We start from the raw sequence: 18,813 nt of genomic DNA on the forward strand, positions 1-18,813 counted from the left end.
TCTTAACAATTATATTGAAAAAGATTATCCAATTTAAATAAAAATAAAAAGGTGTAACGAACAGCCTTAATGTGGAAATACTGTTACATACAGTGCACATTGCTTCAATATAGAAAATACCATACAGTACATTGACAATATTGATAACAAATTGATAGTTTATTAGGCGCTTCAAATGAAACTTCACATCTACAATGTGGGAATAACCATACGAGTATATAGTGAATTTCTTAATACAGTGAATGGTTTGTGGAGTAAACCAAAGCAGAGAAATCTTCTATACTAGATAGTTTATTATGTGACCAAAGTAAATCAATCAGTAAACCACACTTTAAGAGCCGTTTGCACAGTTACAGTTTAAACTAAATTAAGTCCGTATCAAGTCTACTTTGTTATAATGTGTTTCATTTTGAATTTAAGCCTCCAGCTGATTAAATTCAGTTTAAGCAAAGACTGTGCAAACGGCCCTTAGTTTATCAAACGTTCAAAAGTATTCAACATCTTTAAAGTTGTAATAGTAATCAATCTCCAAAGTAACCTTACATTAAATACTTCTACTCCTAACTAAATTCAACATCCGTCCCTTAGACCAGTTATAGAATAGGCACGGCTCATTGTATATTCGTACTGAGAGTCCATGAAGCCAACATCTACTGCCAAATCCACCCACCTTGAAGTCACCACAGTGACGTCACGCATCGTATAGAAATAATTACATTGTTGTTAAACAATGCATTGTCGTTAAACATAGCTTTTTTCTATAGCAGATTGTTATTATTTATGTAATTATTATTTATGAAAATGGTAATCTCCTGCGCAGCATATAATTGTACTGAAATTTTTAGGAAAAAAGTGGAATATCTTTTCATGCGTAAGTTGAAATTTATATACATAAATATTGTAAGTTGTAACTGTAATATTATCCTTGGTTATGATGTTATTGAACTCTTTGCAGCATGACAATAAATTAGTTTTGTAGGCTACCGTACCTTATTATTTTCAAAACACATTATAACTTTGAAGCCGATATCACATAACACATCATAAATTAACATAATTATATCGTTTTTGCCCGTAGCTAGAAATAACCTAAAAACACCATGAATCTGAAATAGACACAATCTGAAAGTTTTCAATACGATGCGTGACGTCACTGTTGTGACGTCAAGGTGGGCGAATTTGGCAGTAGATGTTGGCTTCAGAGGCTAGACTTCCCAGCGTGTCTATTCTATAATTGGTCTAAGGTTTATCAAACGTTCAAAAGTATTCAACATCTTTAAAGTTGTAACAGTAATCAATCTTCAAAGTAACCTTACAGTAAATACTTCTATTCCCAATTAAATTCAACAAACTGTCCGTCCAATCACCAACAGTGATTGAACCTCACCAAATCCTCATTCGCATTTCCGCGCATGTGCAAAGCGTACCGTTACAATATCGTGACGATGTGCTAAAACTGTGCGATATTGTGGGCAAATACGGTATCGATATCGTTTATTCGGGGAGCTTTCAAGACGGATAGTCGGGTCGGTCCTTGCCTCCTTGAACCCTGCAAGGTCATTCACCTTCCCGTGCATCTTCAGCTATGCATCTTCACTTTCCATCTTTTTCTGCTTCTACACCATCTTCTTCTTCTTCTTCTCCACCACCTTCTACTTCTTCTGTTACTTCTCCTCCACATTCTTCTTATATTACTTCTCCTCCACCTTCGTCTAGTGCTTCTTCTTCTTATTGTTCTTCTACTTCTTCTCTTCCACCTTCTTCTTCTTCTTCTTTTTCTACATATCTTCTTCTTCTTCGTCTCCTTCTTCTTCTCCACCACCTTCTTCTTCTACTTCTTTTCCTCCACCTTCTTTTTCTACTTCTTGTATTACTTCTCCTCCATCTTTTTCTAGTGCTTTTTTATCTTCTTCTTCTTCTTCTTCTTCTTCTTCTTCTTCTTCTTCTTCTTCTTCTTCTTCTTCTTCTTCTTCTTCATCTTCTTCTTCTTCTTCTTCTTCTTCTTCTTCTTCTTCTTCTTCTTCTTCTTCTTCTACTTCTTTTCCTCCACCTTCTTTTTCACCTTCTTCTTCTCCGCCTTCTCCTTTTTCTTCTCCTCCGCCTTCTTCTTCTTCTTCTTCTTCTTCTTTTTTTTTCTTCCACTTCTTTTACTTTTTCTTCTGCATCATCTACTTTTCCTCCACCTTCTTTTTCACCTTCTTCTTCTCCGCCTTCTCCTTTTTCTTCTCCTCCGCCTTCTTCTTCTTCTTCTTCTTTTTCTACATATCTTCTTCTTCTTCTTCTTCTTCTCCGCCTTCTCCTTTTTCTTCTCCTCCGCCTTCTTCTTCTTCTTCTTCTTCTTTTTCTACATATCTTCTTCTTCTTCTTATTGTTCTTCTACTTCTTCTCCTCCACCTTCTTCTTCTTCTTCTTCTTCTTCTTCTTCTTCTTCTTCTTCTTCTTCTTCTTCTTCTTCTTCTTCTTCTTCTTCTTCGTCATCGTCTGCTTTTTTCCTCCACGTTCTTCAACTTCATCTTTTTCTTCTTCTTCTTCTTCTTCTTCTCTGCATGTGATGTACTTGTCTCTCCAGGTGGTGGTGGTATAGTTGCTGCATTGATATCGGGCGGGACAACTCTGCTACAAGACACTTTATCACTCTGAGTGTGCTGAATGTGTTGGTTGAGCTGCTTTTATTGTCTGTTCATTTATTCCATAATTCTGCATCCTCGTCTACCACCTATTTTCTCGTGTCCATCCTCCTACACTCTCTATCACTTCTTATCTGCTTTGTCGACATTTTTCTCCTCCTCTTTCAATTTCCACTTCCCCCATCTCTGACAATTCTACATCTACAGCTTTGACTAGTTCATTCACCTAGAATCTTTATATGTTCATTATTTAGTTCATTAGAATTTTTATTTAGTTTCACTTTTTGTGTAGTTGAGAAGTTGATATTGTGATAATTATTCATATTGAATGAAAAAGACTAAGAAATTGTCAAAAAACCACTGATTTTTTGATAATTAGAAAGACCGGTTTCGGTTATTACACCATTGTCAATCTCTGATAAACTTTTATTTAGTTCATTCAACTTGAAACTTTTTGTTCATTATTTAGTTCATTAGAATTTTTTATTTAGTTCATTCAACTTGAATCTTTATCAAAAGATCCTTCCCTACATCAAGTTCTATGTCTCTTCCACATGCCTATTCTTCTACTTCATAAATTTGTCAATTTTATTTCAATCCCAGACTTTTTCCCTAATAAATATCGAGTGACCTGGCTGGCTCAAGTCTGGTGTCAGAGTTTTCAGGTCGCAACTGATCAATTTCAGGAGCTCTGACATGACCTAACGACTCTAATCAGGATTACTCCATTCAAATAATTCTGAAATAGTATCTTACGTCAAATGGGCGGGAAGGGGTCTTTTGCAGGCGAGAATGATGTTTCTAGTCGAGGCGTTAGCCGAGACAAGAATTTCATTCAAGCACTGCAAAAGACATTCACGTCCAAGTAACGCACACTATTTTTTGTCATAATAATCTAAAAAAGAATGATTAGAAATAGAAAACATTGAAATAGAAAACCTGCTTGTGCTGAAGTTACTACATGCATTCTATAAACATAACCTAGTTTACAAATTCCGAATCAGGAATAATTTTGTGGAAGTTGAAAAATCTTCCACCTGGAGCGCTGAATGTGTTTTTTTTTGTACCTGGAGCAGGTGAAAGAGGAAATTATATTGGATCAAGTAATGATTTTTATAATAAGGGGTTACCGAGATACATAGCTTTGAATATAGAAATTGGCAATTTTTTGTGTATTGGGATATGGGCTTAAGTACACTCACAATAAATTTTCGACTTTTCGACCGAATTTGACTCAAGGGCACGCCACACCAAGCTCGCTACCGCGGCGGTAGCGAAGTTTTAAAAATCGCTAGCCATGTATTCAGGTGGAGCGCGCCACACCGAGTTCGCTACCGCGGCGGTAGTACGGCGCACTACCACCTACGACCGCTTGCTAGGCGATTCAACAAAAGTTCGCTGAGAGGTAGTACGGCGGACAAAGCGAGCTCAGTGTGGCGCGCTCAACCTGAATACATGGCAGGCGATTCGAAGAGGTAGCGCAGTGCTGAGTGCTGTAGTCACGCCCTCCCCGACTACTAGACTCACTACTCGGAGACTACCGCTAGCGGACGTTTTTCGGTGTGGCGTGCTCAGCCGAGAAACTACCACCAGCGGTACTACCTCGGCGGTACTGGCGAGCTTGGTGTGGCAAGTCCTTTATGATGCATGATTTTAGACCGCCTTGACGAGCCGAGAAGAATGAAGTGTAGTACGATGAAATCTGAGCACTGTGTCAAAAGTTATAAGTGTTTGAAATTTTGATCCTTGAGGTGTCCTTAAGCGCGCGCCTTCACTAGGAAATACTGAAATGAAGTGCATCTAACGGGTGATTCTCATAGAACATAATCTTATGAACTTATGTCATTGTGCGAAATATCAATGTGAAGACAATGTAGTTGGTGATGATGGTTGAAGCTGAAAATTAGGTGTTTTTCGCAATACAAGGAGCATTGTTGTCAGGTGTACCTGGAAATCTATATGAGATAGAGCGCTCTACCTGATCTCAGATTGTAGAGCACAAAATACGCCCAGAGGGATTCTGAATTATACATCTAAATGGTAACAATTGGAAGATATTGTTGATCAAAAACTAAAATTCATCAAAATCGATTTTTTCTTCAAATTTCACTCATTTTTGAAAAATCATAACTCAGTACTCATTGGAGATAGAGAGTTCCGAATGATCTCATTTTATTCAGAATTCTATATTCTAGAAAAAAGGCAAGAGCAAATTTTTCTGTCCGATTACGAGATTTGGCAGAAATAGCTGAAAACTGGAAAATGAGCCGAAAATACGAGGTTTTTGGTCCACTCTGTATCAAGCACAAGGAAATTTTGCATAAAGAAATTGGTTCTGGACATCTCTTATGTACCCAAATAATATATTAAAAAATCAGAATTACAATATAATTTGCAAGCACATCCCCTTTTTTATGTCTATATTGATTGGACTAACAGTAGAGTATGCTGTAATGAGAATAATAATAAATTATGTTTATTTGTTCTGCAAACAGCTGTTTACAGGCTTGATTTCATGCATGGAAAACAGCTGAGATGGTATGACTATGACAGAAAAAATTTTTCATTTTTATAAATTTACAATATTATATACATTTTACATTTTTTCTTAAGGAAATCACAGGTAATCCCATAAAATCAACTTTATTAATTATCTTTCACAAATCTATACATGACTTATTTACAAGAAGCTTCCACCGAAAGATAAAGTAACGAAAATGTAAAGTTTATAGAATAGGGACAGTGACGAATAAATACAGATTTCTTCAATAGGATTCACCTCATACTATCAGCATACCATAGAGATAAAACCACTGAGCCCCATTCTATCAACACTGTCAGATTAAGGAGAATATTACCCAGCTGAAACGTAAATAAGCAATCATGACATAACGCTATTAACAACCCTACAAAATTGGACTCTATGTCTCAATCAATTTTAAAATGTATGCTTCCATCATTGTATCTTGGCAATTGACCCATATAATGTAGGAAGATATTTTTATTAGAGTGCATTGAGCTAATGGAAGCTTCACTTCCTTCTGTTATTAATTTACTTTCACGCGCGGAGTGTCCATTTCAAATTGATATCAAAACACGAAATACTCTAACGAAGTTGTAAGATTCAGTAAAAACTGTCAGTATTCCTCATACATAACATTAATGCTTCCCATTCTATCGATGCTGAAACTCACTCCAGACACTCACATTTTATGGTACTATACTCTGAATCATCATCATGCATATTCCTTCCCTCTAATTCATGTTTCAAACTCCTTTAACTTCACTTTTCTGCGTCTTCAATCGTCCAGTTACAACACAATTACGTCTGAATTTAAGCAGTAATTACGGCTCCATGTGTAATCTGTTCTTTTCAGTGTGACTCAATTGCAATTTGGCCAGAAAGTGTTCTGTAATTGCAATCGCTGCCATTCATATTTCGTTTATTTGTGTTGTAACCGGGCCAATTCCAAGTTTGGAAATTACTTCCTAATTTGCATTCAAATTCTGCTCCCTCGAAAGTGAAATCAGAAAGATTTCATTGGATAACAGTCTTAATTTTGATTTCTTGTGATAATCCAGAGTTTTTTATTTGTAAGATTTATGACAGATTTAATTCTAGTTTGGAATAATCCTGGGTAGGATAGATTCATTACATTAATCATGGTTAGAATGATCAAATACAAGGAACGGATCCAATTTGCAAAAAAATAAGTAAATGTTATTAGCAATGACAAATATACAGATCAATTAAAATTTTCTTTTTTAAGCTCAAATGGAATGGAAGTTTCTATAGATGCGTACAGATTTACGCGCCGCGAACATGAGCAATTCACTTTTAATCAGCTAGCTTATTATATCTGTATTTTTACAGAAACGGTAAGATACAGATATAAAAAACTTGGCATCAGCTGATAGGAAGTGAATTGCTCATGTTCGCGGCTCGTAAATCTGTACGCACCTTATGATTTATATTTTGAGCTATCTATTAAAAATAGATTATTATATGTATCGAATTAAATAGAATTATATGTGTGTAAACACCTCTTATTTTAATGTATTTAACTATCTACAATATAGTAATTTAGAAGCCTTCATGAATTGATTTTGTTAAAGGATAATGGATTGAACTCCTTTCTATCATTGAATTTGTTGAAGGGTAATGCATGTTCTATTTGGCCCATCTAATCCAGTCTATCTAGTTATATTTTTATTTAATTTTTGATTTATCCTATTTCAATTCCTATCTAAGTAGTATATGGGTTTGAATGTGCCTGACAGTATCTCCTCAATCAATCAATCTATCCTATCATTTCATCAATGATACTCCAATTTCACTAAAATCATCATGACAATGCACGAAAATTCTAATTTTCCTGTCATAATCACATTCAACCCATTTCAATTACAGGGATCGATAGGCCTCCTAGTCAGTCTTTTATGATATATCTATTCATGCTGTCTTTACAAATTAAAACATCATCGAGGATGATATTGATATTTTAATGGTCAATGATAATACTTATGAAAAAAAGACAATGAGATAAGTGATGTCAGTAATAGTCCTAGTAGATTTTTTCCCATTTATAAAGATGAGACAGTCTATGAATATATGAATCGATGTATATATCGATAGAGAGTGGTTTCTGAGGTGGAGAAGAGTGTAGAGGAAGACAAAAGAAGGATATGAAAAAAATATGAAGATGAAGGAGATGAAGGGAAGAAGGAGAAGAAAATGAAGATGAAGAAGACAATGAACAAGAAGAAGAAAAGGAATAGAGAATGATGATCATGATAACGATATGGGAACAAAAGACTCATGTCGGCTATCATAAGGGTGAAGTGGCTCTAAAAAGATTAAGTATAGAATAGGCTCAACTGAAAACTAAGATTAGAGCTTATGCTGCACTTTTGTGTGAGATGTGAGATGGACATGAAATGCGACCAGCAACAAAAAACGTGGTGATTGCTGTGACGTGAGCATGAACCATTGTTGAGTCTCCCAGTACCTGAAAATTGGAGAAAAACTATAAACGTGGAGAGCTTGAATTTTCGAACGTGAAAATTGAGTGAAGAAGAAAAAAGAAAGTGGAAAAAATCGAGGGGAAATAACCAATGTTATTAGTTAACCAATGATTAGTTTTTTGTTTTTGTATTAACATTTTTTAAATAAGTGCAATATTTCTAAAGTTTTTAATTTACATTCTATGATTCATTTAGAGTATAAAATCAACCTTAAAAATTCAAAATTTTAAATCATCATTCCTGGACCGAAAATCATGTAATGAAGCAGTGTGTGATTACATAACCTTATCTTTTGGACAACATTAACACTTTATCAAAATTTTTGGAGAGAAACAGTACAGGCTCAGCCTAGTTTTTCCTCCAATGTCATAATTGTATTATGATTATAGTATTTTATACAATAAATGAATTATAAATGAATGAATGTAGTGATGTGAAAGGAGAATGAAGAAGGCAGAAGAAACGGAAGAAACAATAACGAGAAACAGTGTAAAAGCAAGTGAAATCATAAAAAGGAAAACAAAACCAGGGAAGAACAGGAATATTAAGGTGCGTACACATATACGCGCCGCAAACATGAGCAACTCACTTTTAATCAGCTGATTCCAAGCTTTTTATATCTGTATCTTACCGTTTCTGTAAAAATATAGATATGGTCAGCTGATTAAAAGTGAATTGCTCATGTTCGCGGCGCGTATATCTGTACGCACCTATAGAGAAACAATCACTACTACATTAGTTTTTGAATACCAAGACATTCGTTTGTGTCTGATAATATCGAATGTGAAAAGGAAAGGAGAGGAAGGATGCATATAAAGAAAGTTAAGATGAAATAACATTTAACAAAGAAATTAATAATATGAAGCAAGTGAAAGTTTTTATGTGACCAATAGGGGAAACGAGAGCTAAGAAGAAGAGAAACAATAATAAGTTACGAAATAGGGATGATGAGAACAGGATGAATGAAAATATTGCCAACAAAATTGGGAATAGTAGAGGAGAGAAATTGACACTCCAAATGAGAAAGAAGAAAAACAATAATACAAAACTTGACAAAGAAGGAAAAGAAAAATTGGAATAGGATCATAAAGAAAGCATTATTGAATTAGAACTTAGAATGAAAAGCTAGAGGTAAAAGAGAACTGATGGTGGATTTTGTAAAGTGAAAAGAGGGAGACTTAAAGGTGGGCTAGATAAAGAAAGTATGAGATGAAAGGGGAAGAGGAGGATCAAGGGTGGTGGAAAGTGATCATTTAGAAAAGGAAGGTGAAGAAAAAGTGACAAGGACAAGAAAAGGACCATGAAGATAACTGACAAAAATGAAAATTTGGTGGCAGTTGAAAATGGAAGAAAATTGAAATTTTCAGAAGAGCAGTCTCGTAGAAGTTGGGTGGAGGATGGATAAGGATGAGGAGGAGGAGGAGGAGAATGATGATGAGAAGGAGGAGTAAGAGGTGAAGAAGAAAGGAGAAATAGAAGAGGGGTGAAGAAGTGGCATGAAGACGACCTTGGGTGGCTGCGGGGTAAGTGAACTGTGCAATGCACCGCGACGACCAACCGCACCTTCTTGTCATTCTTGTCTCGTCATCTTCTTCTTCTTCTTCTTCTTCTTCTTCAACACCTCATCCTCCTTCTCCTACACCTTCCCATCTTCTCATTCTTCTTTCGAGTCCCCTTGCTACTCCCCTTATTTCATTCTTCTTCCACCTACTTCCCCGGACCAGACACTATGTACCACCACCAACAGGCTCCACTTTACTAACTACAGAAGCGTTTAATAGCTACTAAAGAACATAATAGAAACTCAATTAGTTGTATGGCAAATTTTGTGAGAAAAAAACGGACAGAGAAACGATTGTGCAGTGGAAATAAATTGATAAATTTTTTTATCCTATTTATTTTCACAATAAGGATCTATCTCCTTTTCTTCCCAGCAGTCGAAACTCAATACATCATAGGAAAATGATGGTGCTACAGTAATTTAAAAATAACAAATTACTTATGAACAAATTGTAGAATAGCTTACCCTACCCTACCATAACCCTTACCCTAATACAAATTGAATTTTTTTATGTTGGTTGTCATTAAAACTAGTCTCAGAGAATAACCATTAATTTTCATTTCACTATAAATCTTACACTGAAAAACTATAAAACTTCAGTTCATCCATTGATGGCCCAGATAGTTCTGAAATTATGAGAGCAGTATAAAAATGCGTACCCTATCACAAATTGATTTTAAAACTAGTTCAAAAAGCTTCCTTCTCTTCAGCCTCCTGAAGTTATTGAAAATGAGACAACAATTAAATATTCATCCCATCCTACTTTTTTCCGAACTCATATCTCCCAGTACAACAGTTGCACCCATTCTATCGATCTGAATTCTGTCCTGATCTAAAAGTGAACGTGAATTTCGTCAGATCGGGTAATTAGCATTCTAGAGTCGGTGCTAATGAAAAATGGCGAACACTATCTTGGATGATAATGGATACGGTTTGATCCCGACCATGCAACTAAGTCAAGTAGTGACTAAGTCTAGTTATTGCAGTAGCTCAAGTCATTCAACGTGACTTCCAACAGGCACGAGTCAACTTAGTCAACTACGTTACCTTTCCCTCGACTTTGTAGTACTATACTATAGTAGTGCCACATCAGTATAGCCGTACAGTATAGTATAGTACCACATCAGTATAGTAGTGCACTAGCTTCCAATATCCAATCTAATCAAGTTCGTCGAAGAATTTGCTGTTTCGACAGGAGATGGCAAAATAGTTGAACAACGAAACGATAACAGAGTAGTATCACAGGAAAGAACTAATACTTCAGATCATGAAGGTTCATGAAACAGTTCTTCAGCATGGAGTTGAAATAGTATTTTACGTCACATGGACGGGAAGGGCCGTTTGAATGATGTTTCTAAAGTGCGAGATAAATTACTTTTAACACGGCTCTTTCTCGAAGACGGAGAGGTCCGATGCTCTATCCTCCACTAATCACTCCCACTACCTAGCAGCATTCTCCTTCTTTTGTGTCTGAGTGAGAGAGCTTTGTAACGCGACGCGGCAACTCCATCTATTGCTGGCAATGTTCCAAGTGGTATACTGGTCAGCATGTATATTGGTTTGTGTATGTTAGTGCAGGGACACACGATCCGGCGAAATCGCCGTCCGGCGTTTTCGCCGGACGAAGCTTCGCCGTCCGGTTGCAAGAAGTACACAGGAAGGCATGGGGCAGAACACACGACTCCGGCGACGCCGGCGACGGCGAAAACCCCGGTCCGGCGAGAAATTGATCCGGCGATATCGCCGGGTATTCTCTACTTCGCCGTCCGGTTTTGCCGCCGGAAAGCAGTAGCAAGGCATTGTACTATATGTGCAGGGACACACGATCCGGCGAAAACGCCGGACGGCGCTGTCCCCACCCATGCCACTTCTTTATTTATTAACATTTGTAACGTTACAAATGGGTAGGGTAGGGTTACAAGGGTAGGTTACAAGGGTAGGTTACAAGGGTAGGGTTGTAAGTAGGGATGGGTATCGATACATCGATGTTCAGGTATAGCAATCTATCTCATATTCTAGGTACACCTGACAACAATTCTCCTTGTATTATGAAAAAGACCTAATTTTCAGCTTCAAGCATCATCACCAACTACATTGTCCTCACATTGATATTTTGCACAACGACATAAGTTCTTGAGATTATGTTCTATTAGAATTACCAGTAAGATACACTTCATTTCAGTATTTAAAGTGAAATTCAAGCTGGAAATTCAATCGCAATAGTAAAAGATTGTTTTTTCGTATCTTATCAATTTTTTATTGTAGCAAAACGTAAATTAGAAGGTTGAATACGCCTAAACCACAGTTCCAAGCTATTACAACATTTTCAGACAAATGATTTGATAGATTTTCATGAGATTTGGTGGGAATAATTTTAATTACGCGACAACATAATATGTGTAAGTTAATTTTGAAATGTTGTACTCCATTTATTATACTGAAATGTATCTTAATGATCCGGCAAAAACGCCGGACGGCAGCTTCGCCGTCTGTCGTGTGTTCTGAATGCTAATTGCCGCCGGGTCCGGCGAAAACGCCGGACGGCGATGTCGCCGGATCGTGTGTCCCTGCACTTACAGAGATGTTTTCATCACAAGAAATGAAGCAAAATGACACGGCGCATCCAATTGTGTGCAGGATGTCCGTCTCTGTCTATGCTACAAAATGTGGAGGGAGAAATGGGTTTCTCCTCTTCATGTTAAAAGAAATTTATCTCGCACTTTAGTCGAGACTGGAATTATATTCGAGCCCTGCAAGAGACATTCACGTCCAAATAACGTACACTATGTTTTGTCATAATAATCTGAAGAAGAATAATTGGGAAATAGAAGACATTACCTGCTTGTGCTGACATTACTACATGCATTCTATAAACATAACCTAGTTTACAAATTCCGAATCAGGAATTTCTTGATTATAGTTGACAAAACTTCCACCTGGAGCGCTAAATGGTGTTTTTTGTACCAGTTTAGCTGTTCGTATTACGGAACTAGAAAACATACTCGACAGTAGAGAAAACATATTATTTTATTACAGTATAGTATGCTGTAATGAGAATCATATGTTTATTTGTTCTACAATCAGCTATTTATCATGCTTGATTTCAAGCATGCAGCTAATCAGCTTGATTTCATGCATGTAAAACAGCTGAAATTGAATGATTATGAAAAAAATACAGATTTGAGACAAATTGAAATCGAGAGAAACAGAACTCTTCAAAGAGTTCAATAGTTTTGTGGAGTATAAAAAATATAGTACAGTATTTTAAAATCTGAATCGAACCCTCTCAACTACGACATGAATCTTCAAGACCTACAGCCAAGAAGCATACAACTATAGAGGAACGGGATACTAATATCTATGATCTTTAATAAATGGAAAACAATATTTTCAATTCACTGTAGATAGCCACATAATGACGTATATTTTACCAAATATTCCAAATTGAATTTTAATTCATATGCAAAACTACTACTGTATCAAGGCTCAATTCATCAAGTTCAATACAGTATAATAATCTAAATAAAAATGAAAATATAAATCTGAGTACCCTTTTTAAATTATTTCGTCACAAAATATAATGTGACGAAATAATTAAAAAGGGTACTGAGGTTTAAATTTTTATTTATAATCAAAATTATATTCGAAGAAAAAAGACAGTAAAATAATCTATTTAAGCAGGATTATTCAAGATTATCAACTTTTTACCGGTTTTATCTTTCTAGCAACTGTACCGCTTTGGTTCTTGGAGCAATTAAAAATAACGAAGACATTTTCATCTTGGTTTTCAAGTTTCAACATCTAAATTATTTTAATGAACAAACAAAACACTAGTAAAAAAGGAGACCTTGTAATACTTCTCATTGAGTGAGGATTGACCGATGACTATAATATGGCATGGGAAATTGTTAACAATAGTAATTCAATCATCATCCTGCTAAACTCACAATACTACAACCACTACAACGCGAAACGCACTTTTGGTTTTCCTATCATTGATGACATTGAGGAGGTACGTTAAATGCTTATAAACAAACTGATGAAATTCGAGTTTTTTGACCTCTGCTACAAAATACTTTCAGAACAGTAAATGAAAGGTAAAATGTACATAAAAGGGTCGTACAGATCTTTCAATGTTTCCTAATTAGTTTTCATATTCATAAATGTTCTCTTCTAACAAGTACATTTTTCATCACAGTTTCATATCACATACCAAACCAATATTCTTCTTTTGGAACGAATTTTTCAAGTTCAGTTAAGAAATGTATTGGATAATGGGTTCATCTTCTCAAGCATAAACAATATCGTAATATTGTAAAGATTTCATCATAAAGTAAAGCATTTTTCAAATTAATCAGCAACATTTATAGACGAATATCTAACAGTTTATCATGATGAATCCTAGAGGGGAACATGAAAATACAATTCAAATTGCGATGAAAGTGAAATAAAAACTATTTCCAAAGGATATTGGAACACACTAAATTTCAATCGAACTAAATTTTAATGATTCTTTATCGATTGGTTCATCTTGCATTTTATTTATTCCTTTATCCTGTCCCTCCCAATTTCCCGAATTCCTGTCTTTTTCAATTCATCTACTTCGCGTTTCCCTCTTTTCCTATTGATCCCTTTTACCAAAGAGGATAAAAAGTAAATAGATTCATGTGCATAGAAAAATGTTTTTATCCTGTGTTTTTACCCTGTAATTATCTTCGATTTTTTCTTTCTCCATATTCTCTTACGTCTATTGTAGTTTTTCTATCCTCCTCAATCTCGCTCTTCTACATCCCGTTCCATCCTATTACCTCCCCTTCTAGCTTCCCCCCTTATTATTAGCCTTCCTGATATCTCACTTCCAATTCAATACTTTCCAATATTTTATCCATGTTTATAGAAAAATATATATTATAAATTAATGTTTACTATGTTTTTACCCTCCTCCTTGTCAATATTTTCCATTTTTTCTTTCTCCATATTCTCCTATTGTAGTTGCCCTACTCCTCTTCCTCCTCCTCACCCTTGTCACCCTTCATATTCCCTCCCCTTCTAGCTCCTCTCCTTATTCTTCGCCATCATCATCTCTCACTTCACCATCTTCTACGTTGCCCCAATAGCAATTTTCAAGGTTGATCGACGATGCAGTCTGCTGTACTTAATAGAATAGATTGCTTGTTAGTAATACGGCTTCCAGATAACCCCCACCCTCCTCCTATCATCACTCCCCCACCACCTCCACACAATCACTACTATCAGCACTATTGATCAGCAGCTATAGTGAGATCCACTGTCAGTATTACTGTTATAAAAAGCATTAATACTTCCTATTCGAACAATGCTGTCAGTTTAAAGTGAATCTCACATCAGCCGCCTTCAGATTAAGCAATAAAGTTTTCTCTACCTGCCTCAGCAGACCTTAAAGCTATTTACCCACTCTAGATCAGCAGAGACCTTTGAGGTCACAGGTCATAGAAATCTGGTGTGATGGAACATGAAATGAATCCTTAAAAAATAGTTTTATTTCAATCAATCTTCTTCACGGATGGAAATTACTGAGATATTGCATTTATTCGAATGCTAATGAATTGATAATTATTATTAAACGAAAATCCAAATTGGATGCTGTAAATCACCCCGAAGACTTCTGCTATTGCAAATATTGACAACAGGGTAAACAGCTAGATGGAAATTCGGTGAGCGCTACGAATGAAGAAAAAAATTAATTGTCAGCCCGGGAACTGACAAGAATCTATCAGCCCGGGAACTGAAAAATAATTTTTGGTTCTTAGCGCTCCTCGAATTTCCATCTAGCTGTTTACAATATTTGCAATAGCAGAAGTCTTTGGGGTGATTTACAGCATTCAATTTGGATTTCCTTTCAATGATAATCAATTATTATCTTTTTTTTAATACTTGTCTTTCTCTTTTTCTACAAAAACTAATTTTACTAAAAAACTGATGGCAGAACTTTCAAATGAACCAATTCACATACTAATTCACAGGTTGGCTGTCCTATATATGTGCAGGTTTAGTTTATTGAAAAAATTTCAATTTCACAAAAAAATTATTTCAAAATTCCTTCAAGATTCAAACTTGTGGGGACATAGTATTACATGGGGATGTACGTAGTAATATTAAGGTGCGTACAGATATACGCGCCGCGAACATGAGCAATTCACTTTTAATCAGTTGATGCCAAGCTTTTTATATCTGTATCTTACCGTTTCTGTAAAAATACAGATATAGTCAGCTGATTGAAAGTGAATTGCTCATGTTCGCGGCGCGTATATCTGTACGCACCTTAACATACCAAATTATTACATTATTATAAGACAAATATTCTCATCAGTTCTTCTGATGAGAAGTATCTCAAGATTACAGAGAAAAACAATACAAATTACTCCCATTAACCTCAATGTTTTTCAATTGAGCGCTCCACATTAGAGATAAATAACTTTTATACAAACCCGATAACCCATTGATATTAGATCTCTTGTTCAAGTAATGGATGACATTCTATTGAAACATCAACAGAATATGATATAATAACAGATATAACTTCCAAGGTTTTTTGAGGCCTAAATCCTGATAGGAAGGAGAAGAACTTTTACTTATACCGAAGATAAACAATAGTTTCATTAATTATACAATTGTTCTAATATGCCAAAACTCTTTATTCTCCATTTTTACAAAAACTAACTATGGGTATGGTAACTTGAACCGAAGATAAACTATAGTTCCATTAATTATAAAATAGTTCTTCTAAGTGCTTACATTCTTCATTCTGAATTTGTACAAACAGTTATCATGGAAATGATTGGAAGACTCAAGTACAAGCAATAGGATGTTTATTAAACAGAAACTTTCTATTTAACAATTATCTCTCGTAATATACCACAGCTTTACAATATTATACCTCTGTAAAAATACAGATATAGTCAGCTGATTGAAAGTGAATTGCTCATGTTCGCGGCGCGTATACCTATACGCACCTTAACATACCATATTATTACATTATTATAAGACTAATTTTCTCATCAGTTCATCTGATGAGAAGTATCTCAAGATTACAGAGAAAAACAATACAAATTACTTCCATTAACCTGAATCTTTTTCGATTGAGCTGCACATTAGAAATAATGCCTTTTCCACAAACGCGATAACCCCTTGATAATCTTGTACAAAAAACGGATGACATACTATTGACTTTCTATTGAAACCTTAACAGAATATGATAAATAACTTATATACCTTCCGAGGCTCGTTGAAGCTTGAACCCGGTTAGGGAGAAGGAGAATAACTTATAACTTACACCGATGATAAACAATAGTTCCATTAATTATAAAATAGTTCTTCTATGCTTACACTCTTCATTCTCAAATTTGTACAAACAGTTATCATGGGAATGATTGGGAGACCCAAGTTATACTGGGATGTTTTATCAACAGAAACTTTCAATTTTACAATTATCTCTGGTAATATACCACAGCTTTACAATATTATACCTCACTAACAACACAATCTTGGACTGAACCTGAGACGATAGAAGGTCAACACCCTCTACAACCAGCAATCAAAAGATGATTAGCGATTACCCACCTCGCCTACAATATAAATCTTTACCTGCACTTTGTACCTCTGAACGCAGACACATAACTCAGCCACACTCCTATTTTATACATTTTATGCTCTCATAACTTACATCCCTTATATTACCCCCAACTTTTACATATAATATTACAGGACACTAAATTATTCTTGACTGAAATAAGTTATAACATAGTCGAACTATTTTATGGTTTTGGAACGATTAGAACTCGACACTTAATTTCAAAATAATGATACAAAAGCATTATTTTACACATAAATTCGATAAAATATTACATCAAAGGGATTGTAATTGATGTGACGTCGTGTGCAAAGTGCGAGTCCCTTGTGAGCAGAGTATAGAATTCTATAACTATTCTATAAATTAAAATTTCATACTCTCTGCTTGTGAATTTGATTTGACGGTGAATATACAAAAGGATGTTCGTTGAGAGAAACTTTCAACTATGTAATTATCTCTGGAATGTGTGATAATGACTTATAAATAAAAATTACAAGCTTTAACAACAATTACATAAGCAAAAGTTACTATAGTAGTGTTTGTGAATTTAGTAGAATTTAAACTATCGGAACTCCAATAATCCGAATCGCTTCTCGAAGAACGAAGGTGGATTTTCCACTAATTTCCGTGAATTTCAGATATATTAAGATAAAAGCATAAACACTTTTTTCGGCAAAGTTTAATTAATACAGTAAATTGAAACAGTTATAATTGAAGTAAATAATACTTTTCCTCCAACTACTGGCTAAAGTACTTACTTTACTCCCCTGAAACCTAATACTAAAGTGTCACTTTTTCGCTCTCGGTAGTAAAAAACAGAAAAACTCCCTAGGGAGTAAAAGTGACTCCATTTAAATAACATGGGAAGCATCTCTATTTTAAAAACTTACATTATAATAGGTTAGAAGGTCTAAGCTCAGATGAGAAAGCATAAAGAGGTGTCTGTCATTGAGTCAACTGAATTCAATACCACAACCAGAAATTTGATCAACTCATAAAATATATGTTTGTATGATATTTATATTCTTAATATTAGTAGACGATAAACATTTATATAATTTTTAAAATATCTTATTCTATTCAAAATACCAGCCAACAAATATTTTTGATCTGCAATTCAAATCTGAACCGGGTGATCTGGAGTCAGCCATTTTTGGTAGACACCCAGCTGATATAATTGTGACAACTTTTGCTAGATAGCGCAATCGGCAGTGCCAATCAGACGGCCGGTTTTTAGGTTCTAGATTTTAGGTTATGTTGTTAGGAAACATTGTCACCAATACGTAAGTTATTAAAATGATTTTATTTGCAGTTTCTATAAAAAAATCTAGATGGAGGAAAAATGTTGTGTACATCACGAGTGAAAAATACTTTTTCTCCCTCAGGAAAATTGTTGCCCTCGGCTTCGCCTCGGGCTTCAAACTTTTCCCTCAGGGAGAAAAAGTCGTACTTTTCACTCTAGATATACAAATAACTATTATTATAATTCCGTAGAGGTTTTTTCTTAATTTCCAGTTTTTTTGTAAAAAATTAAATTATCCGAATACGGATTCGGTTAACTGAATGCTGTCTGGTTTATTAGAATTAGTGGAGTTCTACTGTATCTGTATATAAAGCATTGGATATTTTTATTTCTACGAAAAATTCTTTCAACAATAATTATTGTTGGAGAAAGAAGAGGTGAAGGAGGAGGAGGATGTGGAGGTGGAGGAGGAAGAGGATAAGGAGAAGAAGAAGAAGAAGAAGAGAGAAGAAGAAGAAGAAGAGAGAAGAAGAAGAAGAAGAACAAGATGATGATGATGATGAAGAAGAAGAAGAAGAAGAAAAAGAAGAAGAAGAAGAAGAAGAAGAAGAAGAAGAAGAAGGAAGATAAGTAAAGAAGAAGAAGACGTATAAGGATGATGAGGATGAGGAGGGAGGAGAACAAAGAACAGCTGAAAGAAAGAAGAGTGAAAACAAGAAGGAAAAAAGAAAGGACAGAAGACAAAGAA

Source organism: Nilaparvata lugens, chromosome 6 (genome assembly GCF_014356525.2).
Source record: "Nilaparvata lugens isolate BPH chromosome 6, ASM1435652v1, whole genome shotgun sequence".
NCBI classification, from domain to species: domain Eukaryota; kingdom Metazoa; phylum Arthropoda; class Insecta; order Hemiptera; family Delphacidae; genus Nilaparvata; species Nilaparvata lugens.